Consider the following 10,342-nt stretch of genomic DNA (forward strand, 5'->3'; position numbering starts at 1 on the left):
CATTATTTAAAGTCATTTATTAAGCGGTAAATCTAGGTATTGGATAATAACCTCAAATAATACAGACTCTACGAGGAGAGACTTGGAAAAAGTTAAACACATTCAACACAGAATATCACACTGGAATAAAGTTATTTGTTTATATTCTAATGTTGGCTGTTATTTGTTGTTTGTTTGTTTGTTTGTTTGTTTGTTTTTAGCAAAGATCTAAAACTGCTCAGATCAATAGCTTTTTAAATTTTATAATCTCTGGTGTCTAACACTTGCAGAGTGCTGTATATTGGTAAATACTGTCTTAACAATATATACATGGGTTCTATGACACAGTGTTCTTTTTTTATATAATAAAAAAGTATAATTTAGTATAATTTGCCAGGATAATGCCCATTTCAGGTTTCCATCACACAAAAAGCAAAACCTTTAGTAGTCACTTTGTTTTTTAATTTGTTCCCCACAGAACACTAATTATATACAAAAGGTAAGACTTACGTGTGATTTCACTGTATGAATCTGGAATAATAAATGTTATCCTAAAAACTGCCACTTTTTAATTGATATAGCTTTTATACTGCCATTTTTTTACTATATTTATTAAGAAAAAAAATCCTGAAAAATGCCACTAATAAATTACGTAGAACAATTAAATTAAATTGTTATCAGCAAACACTTGCTTATTTTAACAAAACATATTCATGTGTACAAAAGGAAAGACTTAATGTGTTATGTGTTAAGACATAATGGAATTAAGGAAATAGCACATTTCTATAAAAAAAAATTAAAAAAGCAAAATCACTTCATAGAATTTTCAAGAAATAATAATAATAATAAAAAAGGTAAACCCCCTTTTGTTTGGATTAAAAGATTCCTGAATATTAGCTGTGCATTTATTAAATCAGAGATTTTTCCCAGGACAGCAATATGATGACTTTTCCTCATGGAATTATAATTTAGAATCTAAATCTAAATCTGAAGATTACAAACACGTATAGCTGAAACAAATTACCATTGTCAGCCTATATTTTATTAGAATGGATCTATTAGAAGTATTCATTTCATCACCATTTTTATACTTTATCCAGTTATGTAAGTGCAGGCATGAATCGGGATGTAGTTTAAAGTTTTAAGTGATGATTTACACTATATTTTCTTGTAGATGTTATTCTACGAAAATAAAATAAAGACTTTTTTAACACAATAAGGCAAAGATTAAGATTAAGGAAATGTTGTAAATAGCAATAGAGTTGTTTAATTTAGTATCAGAAAAGCACATTTCTGAGAAATGAGTAATTAATGGTAATAAGTAATAAAACTGCAATATTACAATGGGAAATTGCAAGTGTAACAAGGTTTGTTATGTTGGGGTTATTACCCTTAAAAAGTGCAGTAATCCAGCTGAGGTTAAGGTGCTAGAGCTGTAAAATACAACATTTACTCCATCTTAACTCTTGGGTAATGTGTTACATTTGAGGTGATGATTTCAGTTCATCGGAATAATGAAGCGTGTGGCTGATAAAACCACTGCTTTAAAAATAGAGTACAAGTGAATCCTGTTTTGGCTGATCAAAGATAAAAACTAATGACTAGGGTCTGATTAGCTGCTCAGATAAAGCTGAAATCTGTAAGAACTAACGACTAGGGCATTTCCCAAAATGGGGGTTATAAATGTATTAGGCATTGACTGGACACAGTGACTTAGAGGAGCGGCTTGAAAACATTCTTTACAAAATATTTGGTAACATTTTGACACTCTGCGATAAGTAACCCACTTATTATCAGTCTAAAAAGTGCTGCCAAAAAAAAACAATAATTAATTAAAAACCTCATTGCTCCAATGTAACAGTCATATAATGATTTCCTGGATAAGTGCTCTTCATTCATTCATTGCCTATAACCCCTTATCCAGTTCAGGGTAACGCTGAGTCCGGAGCCTACCCGAAATCACTGGGCGCAAGGCACCCTGGAGGGGGCGCCAGTACTTCACAGTGCGACACACACTCAAACATTCACTCACACGCACCTGCAGGAAACCCACACAGACACGGAGAGAACACATCAATTCACAGACAGTCACCCGGAGCGGGTCTCGAACCCACAACCTCCAGAATCCTGCAGTTATTTGTGAACAGCTTGAGTTGGTTGCTTAATAGTATTTATAAAAAATGGTGTTTGCCATTCCATTATTCCCAATTTCTACTGTAAATAGGTTTAAAACTCATTTCTCCATGTTCTTCAAGAATATACAGATCCGAATCAACAGTTTTTAATAGAGTCTAGGAATTTTACATTACTATCCAAGTCCAAATTCCTACAGATTATCACACAGAGCACTAAAATATATTTAAATGGGTAAATATAAAAATGTTTATTGTACTATATAAACTACTTTCTAGCACAATTATTTGATTTGCACCAACAAAAACACTGGACACATCACCGGTCCATTCAGTGTATCATACACTCACACCTTAGGACAATTCGTCTTAGCCAATCAAGCTACCAATCTGTGGTTTTGGACTGTATGAGAAAGTGAAGCACATGGTAAAAATACATGCAGACACAGGGAGAACACCCCAAATTCCTTATAGACAGACCCCTAACTTGAGGATCAATCCCAGGAGCCTGAGATCCTGATTTGTCGCTGATATGCTACCTGCAACACCACTGTTTTACCTTCCTTCCTTCCTTCTTTCCTTCCATCCTTATTTCTTTCATTCATTCATTTATCCTTTATTTTTCATCTCTTTCTATAGAAACAATGGTACACTTATAAAAGACAGCTGTATACATCATAGAGAGACGAGATCTAAATATACTTTAAATATATTAAATGGTTACATCATCCGTTGTATCATCTCTTTCTATAGAAAAAATGGTACACTTATAAAAGACAGCTGTATACATCACAGGGTTAAGAGATCGAAATATATTCTAAATGAATTTAATATTCAATTGTTACATCATTTGTTGCATCACCTCTTTCTGTAGAAACAATGGTACACTTATAAAAGACAGCTGTATACATCACAGGGTTAAGAGATCTAAATATATTCTAAATGAATTAAATATTCAATTGTTACATCATCCGTTGCATCATCTCTTTCTATAGAAACAATGGTATACTAATAAAAGACAGCTGTATACATCACAGGGTTAAGAGATCTAAATATATTCTAAATGAATTTAATATTCAATTGTTACATCATCTGTTGCATCACCTCTTTCTGTAGAAACAATGGTACACTTATAAAAGACAGCTGTATACATCACAGGGAGAAGAGATCTAAATATATAAAATTTTCACATCAGTTTGTGGCATTATAAATATACACTCAGTGGCTAGCAAAAAAAAACACGACAGAAAAAACAACAACAAAAACAACAAAATAAATAAATAAATAAAAATAAAACATGAAAACAGACGTGACAGAAACCGGAATATTCTAGAAAAGGTATTTTGTACAAAATAAGTAGCTGCCAAAACCATGGCTGAGCATTTCCACTTTAAAATATGGGTTTTTTTTATGTCGTAAACCTAAGGAACCAATCCAGACCACTTGCAGACTGAGGTTTTCAAGCTGCGTGTGTTTGGCAGGGGAAGGTTCTGAAGAAGTGTTGCTCTCGGAAAAGCCTAGAACCCGCGACTTCTGACCCAGTTGACCTCGGTTACTTTTTCCATTACACCCCCCCATCCTCACGTCACTTTAATTCTGTTACAGCACAGAAGCACAGTGTTTATGTACTCTAAATAGAATGAAAGACTAATGGACTGCAGCCAAGGTTTAAGACTGAACTCAGTCCAAACAAAACAGAGACTTTTGAGGGATTCTGACTTTAATTGTGATCTCTAATGGACAAAACAGTGCAATTTCATTTTAAGTCAAAGGAATCTAATCCAGCGGCCAAGCACTGCTAATGCAAAACAGGTATGGTGTGTGTGTGTGCGTGCAGGGGTATGTATGTGTGTGTGTGTGTGTGTATACGTATGAAAGAAAGTCAAGGCTACTCTAAACCAAGGCTAAAGAATCCTGAAGAGAATGATTCAGTGGAGATTATATGGTACATAAGGTAACCTCATGCTTTTGTAAAAAACACAAATGTCTAGAAAACTGAGTAATGTGTGTCTGTGAAGTAAAAGTACAAAAGACAAACACTTCCATATCAAATAAATAAGCTGCAGGTGTCCTCAGAACAGTGGACTGATCGTCCTAATGCTCAGACCTGAAAATCCCTTGTATGTTTTTGAGTTACTAGGATCTTCAGACTTCTTCGAACTTCTACGAATGATCTTTAGAGGAAGATACATGTGAATTTCTAAACATACAAACATTCCATATAGAACACACTAAAGCACTAATACACAAAACATTCATAAACCTCTGTGTGAGTTATTTTTCTTATGAGAACGTTTCATTTGAAGCCATTTTGGACCAAATGAATGTATGATGTTGAATGAACAAATGCGAATGAGTGAATGAATAATTCCTTTCTCAGACCCAGTAGCCATTTTATCAGCTCCATTTACCATATAGGTGCATCTATAAGCCCATATTCACCCTGCACTTCCGTAGTCAGAACACCCAATGGACCATTAGATAGCTGGTATTATTGAGGTAGTGTATCATTCTCAGCACTGCATTGACCTTGACATGTTAGTGTTTGTTGCACTGGTGTAAATGAATAAGAGTGGAATGCAGTACAGAAACTAGGAAGTCATTGTGATGTTATGGTTGAGTTGTGTATGGTTTGTATATAGGATTATGTTTGGATTAGTGGTTTTCTGATTGTGTTTCTAAAGCTGTAAATAATTAGTAACTTGTATTCAGTGTCCTTTTCACAGGAAATAAAAAAGAAATGGTGGTCTTGACTTTTTCAGAGTACTGTCTGAGCTCTGTGTATGATCTCAAGCAAAATTTGCATGTGTGTGCTCTTTTACTTATTGTTCTTCAACTTAATGGCAGACGTATGGGTTTCCTGGCTTTATGCTGAGGAAGAAATTCCACAGGATGAAAAAACACAGGTCTCTAGACACCAGGGAACAAAATCTGGACAATTTTCTTAATCTTGTGACCAACATCTCACATACTGCAGCTTTGAATGAGTGATTCTCACTCTCTCACTCACTCTCTCTCTCTCTCTCTCTCTCACTCTCTCTCTCTCTCTCTCTCTTTCTTTGTGTGTGAATACGAGAGAGATGGGGATTGTCAGGAAATAAGTGGCTAATGGGAGTGGGGGAAAATCAGTATTCCATACGCGTAAAGCTGGCTTTTCAAGGTGAAACTTTCACACAGTTTAAAATGTTTGAAACCAACATGACACTGAATTTCTCTTGAGATGTGCAACTTACTTGAAACTTTCTTAAAGCTGTAGTAATAGTGCACAGTGACTCCTAATATGCAGTATAACACTTTACAGCTTTTAATCGCATGTTGCTGTAATTTTACAGCATTAAAAAGCACAGTAAAAGCCATCGCTGACTTCTATTATTGTGAAGCAGTTATCACAGATAACACCTTATATACCCTAATTGTACCTTAATGGATTATAATTATTCATTCATCCATTCATTCATTCATTATCTGTAACTGCTTATCCAGGTCAGGGTCGCGGTGCGTACGTAGCCTATCTGGAATCATTGGATGCATGGCAGGATCACACCCTGGAGGGGGCGCCAGTCCTTCACAGAGCAACACACACACACACACACTCACAGACAGTCACCCGGAGGAAACCCATGCGGACACAGGGAGAACACACCACACTCCTCACAGACAGTCACCTGGAGGAAACCCACGCAGACACAGGGAGAACACACCACACTCCTCACAGACAGTCACCTGAAGGAAACCCACGCAGACACAGGGAGAACACACCACACTCCTCACAGACAGTCACCCGGAGGAAACCCATGCGGACACAGGGAGAACACACCACACTCCTCACAGACAGTCACCCGGAGGAAACCCATGCGGACACAGAGAGAACACACCACACTCCTGACAGACAGTCACCTGGAGGAAACCCACGCAGACACAGGGAGAACACACCACACTCCTCACAGACAGTCACCCGGAGGAAACCCATGCAGACACAGGGAGAACACACCACACACCTCACAGACAGTCACCCGGAGGAAACCCATGCAGACACAGGGAGAACACACCACACTCCTCACAGACAGTCACCCGGAGGAAACCCACGCAGACACAGGGAGAACACACCACACTCCTCACAGACAGTCACCCGGAGGAAACCCACGCAGACACAATTGTTTTGATTTCATACACACAATATATCTCAATTTTTTTCCTGAGGGTGTACACAATACATTTTGCAGCAAATTATTAAGATTGGACGTCAGCTCCCAGAATTCATAGAAGAAATATAACACAATTCTGTAACTTTAGGAAAACATATTATTGTAATGTATATTTTTAACTGTTATCTTTCATTTAACTTGAAACTTTTAAACAAAAGTTTCACCATGAAAAGCCTCAGGATTTGGGATAGAGGGTGGGAAGGAATGAAAGAGGGAGGGAAGACAGAGGCTGACTAAAGCATACCCCTCTCCCCCCACCCCCTCTTTCTTTCTCCCTGTCTCCCTCTTTGCTGAGGACACCACTGCAGCTGCAAGCTCAGCATCAAGAGCCACGGTAAGTTCAGCTAGAAGTTACACACACACACTGTCTCTATGCCTTTCTCTCTGTTCTCTCTGTAACAGGTTCACAATAACAGATGCAGCCACATTTTTAGATGTTTGAGTATACTTTCTTAAATTCCTATTGAACTTTTCTCTTGCATTTGATTGGTTGTGGGTTTGAATGCTGGTTTGCATTATCTACAGCATTAGCTTGGGCTTGTGGACACTTGGAGGAGATTTCTAACTGCCCTAACTTTTCTTGTCAGCTGACAGACATCTGCAATGGCTAAAGAATAGGACCTGGCTCTTTCAGACTCCACACCTGGAACTGGATCAGAGTTTGAATTATACAATGACAATTGGTGGGGTTAACTTTATCTTCAGGATGTAAAGAAAAGCTTTACAGTAAACTAGCTGATCTTAGCATTCATGCTTATGCTAAGACGCAATAAAAATCCAGACACCCAGAAGGCGATAAAGCGTATAAAACAAGCTAGATAGGTGTTTACATTAATGTGCAGCAACATTAATGAAGGTGGGAGTGAGGCAAGCAGACGAGAAATGGTATAGTCCATTTTAGGGGTGTCTGAAATTGGATTACATAATTCTTCCAGGCATGAGTTTGGGATATTATTAGTTTACTACATCATTTGAACACAGCTTTCCTTCACACTTTGTGAAATTGTTCCAAATTGAATTGGAATTAATTAGTTTACAATAATTTCCAATGACATTTAAGGTTTCCTTCTTCTATAACATTACTAGTTTGGATATATATATATTTCTTTGGACCCCTACCCCCACCCCCAATTCCGTTTGTAATTCTGAATCATTGCCAGGTCAAGGATTGAGTGGCTACAACACACAATTTTTGTTTGCATTCACTTTTGGGGTTGCGTTTGCACTCAGAAGTGGATTGAGGTTGGAATTTTAGTTTGTATTTTATCTGATGCTTGGGTTTTTGGCGCTTTTTGAGGTTGGGTTGCTGTTCCAGTATGACTTTGTGTTCTGTTTTGTTTCAGAATTTGTAGGATTTGGATTGTGTTTTGGGTTTGCGGTGCTTGGCTTTGAGTTTGTGTTCTGGTTTGTATGTAGCTTTGAATTCCGTATTGGATTGGGCATCAACCCCAATAACCACATATTCCTCATTCTATATTTCTGCGCTTTCATTTAGCAGCGCCAAGAGTAAAACTTAATTGTACCCTGTCCTTCCTCTGTAGCACTGTCTGAACAGCAGGAACCTCCTCAAACTGAATGGCTGCAGACATGCTTTAAATGTTCAGCATGTGTTCCACAGAGGTTTTTTTGATCCAAGAATCCATCACACACACACAGATTGTAGTGAAACCCTGGCTAACAGAATCCTGGCCCCAGCTCCCCAGTCCAGCCTCTCACTCTCTCTAGTCAAATAAATCCTTGCTGTGGAGGAACAGGAACCAGAATAAGCTTGTGGTTTTCTTCAGTTCAACCACATTTACATCATAAAAACAAGTTTACACTCAATGGAAATTCCTTTGCTTGGTTTAAAAAGAGGATAAAGAAACATTCAGGGTTGGAGTGGTTGGGGATAGCGTGTTTCATGATGCCAAACAGAGCTGGAGGTCCTTTTTGTGTTTGGGGGTTCTATTCTTTATTTTCCCTTCATCATATAACCCCATGCTACAGTGTATACGTGTGTGTGGATGACTGCTTTTCGTCAGCTGTCCAGACACGGTACAGTATGTGCTCAGCTGGATTAGAGTGTGAGAGCAGTGAGAGGAGATAAAACACAATTTAACCCTTTCATAACCACAATCCTTTCTGTAAGGGCTCTATGAATAAATAGCCACTCCAGAGGATATACTGCACTAACAGTTTTCTATAGGCAGGTAAATTATTTTAGCTGTTTTGGATTATTAATGTAGAACTGACACCAGGAGAGCGTTAACTGCATAAACGTAAACAAACCGAAAGTGCCACCTAACTACACAACTGGAGTTACGGATTAGTTTCTGTGGTAATTCAAACCGTGAATAAAAACTTAGACATGTTAACATTCAGCCACGTACAAACAACAGTCATTTTCTTCCTCAAACGTACCATTCCACCAGGGGTGACACTTCTGAATGTAAACAAACCAGAAAAACAGCGTTTCCTCACAATCGTAGACATTCCCTTTAACGACTCAGTATGTAATATATCTCCTGTGTGTGTTTGTGTTCGCTCTTGGCCGCTCCTAGATTCCATGAGATTTTATCTGACGTGTTGGCATCAGGAAGCCCCTATGTATATCGTATAATAAGCGGGAGACTCGTGCAGCTTCCGGGACACTTGGGATGATGTCTGTGCTTCTTTTAGCCCAGTGGTTCTCATAGTTTTGTACCACCCATTATCAAACCAAAACTTCCAAGTACCACCTATGATTTTTACCACAGAAACATGATTTTTGCCCCGGGATCTTCCTCTGTTCTGGAAGCATAAGGCAAAATCTTGCTTGAATTTTTGCATGTTTTTGTTGCTTTTTATTTACTTAAAATTTGCATGCTTAACATAAAATTATCTAAAATAATGACTAAACATTTTAGAGAGAATACAAATAACTATAGGCCTACACTGAATGATCAATAAGCGGTTTGAAATAAATAAAAAAGGAGAAGGGGTCAGTTTAATGACAGGTATGTTCCTTAAAAGACTACAGGTGTAAACAGTGCAGACGTAATCAACTACGGTGTATTCACATTGTATTTCTCTGCAGCACAAACGAATTTCATTGGGGCATAATTATGAAAACTGTGAAGCATGTCATTTACACATAAAAACTTTAGATTTTCAGGTATGAATAAATTCCTTAATTAAGGAATTAACATTTTTTGAGGTAATTTGGTGTACCACCATTTGCTGCTTCAAGTGCCACTAGTGGCACGCGTACCACAGTTTGAGAACCACAGATTTAGCCTATCCAAATATCCTATCTCATGTTTTATTTAGACGCCTGTAGTACACTTTGGTAGCACATTTCGACAAGGTAACAGCTCAGCAGAACACTGGGGTATAGTGCGACTCTCGCTTGTGTTGTAACTTGTAACCTGCATGAAATAATTGTATTATGTCTCACTCGTTTTGAAACTGAAACTGTCAGCGCTGCCGCCATGTTTGCTCATGTAGAGAGAGTACAGAGCAGCAGCACTATTGGTCAGGAATGCAAATTCACGTTTCAAATATTGCAGACACAAACCGTGTGTGATGGCACCTTTCAACGCCCCAGCGTAACTAGCTAATGCTAATGAATCACTGTGGATACAGAATGACGCAGCAGTAACTTAAACATGATACTGAAGCAGCCATATCGTGATCGACTTGTGATGGTCTTGGAGATCGTGATCGTCTGGTTGGCGACCACAGATTTAAGACATACGCCCATCAGCCAAAACATTAAAATGACATTATATCTCTGCACTTATTGTCTTTCACCACTATTTACCATATAGTTCACTTTCCATTTCTACAGGGTGGGCCATATATATTGATACACCTTAATAAAATGGGAATGGTTGGTGATATTAACTTCCTGTTTGTGCCACATTAGTATATGGGAGGGTGGAAACATTTCAAGATGGGTGGTGACAATGGTGGCCATTTTGAAGTCGGCCATTTTGGATCCATCTTTTGTTTTTTCAATGGAAAGAGGGTCATGTGACACATCAAACTTATTGGGAATTTCACGAG

At 38.0% G+C, this 10,342-nt stretch overlaps 1 protein-coding gene across 1 annotated transcript in view; it reads left to right on the top strand.

The window, feature by feature from the left end:
* Positions 1 to 6,575: 6,575 nt before the first annotated feature.
* c1qtnf6a (C1q and TNF related 6a) overlaps positions 6,576 to 10,342 on the top strand; it is a 14,289-nt gene continuing 10,522 nt past the window's right edge. The window contains exon 1 of the mRNA XM_066675775.1: positions 6,576 to 6,650. The gene's annotated coding sequence lies outside the window, so the exon portion shown is untranslated. The remainder of the gene's footprint in view (positions 6,651 to 10,342) is intronic.

This window comes from Hoplias malabaricus, chromosome 6 (assembly GCF_029633855.1).
Source record: "Hoplias malabaricus isolate fHopMal1 chromosome 6, fHopMal1.hap1, whole genome shotgun sequence".
NCBI classification, from domain to species: domain Eukaryota; kingdom Metazoa; phylum Chordata; class Actinopteri; order Characiformes; family Erythrinidae; genus Hoplias; species Hoplias malabaricus.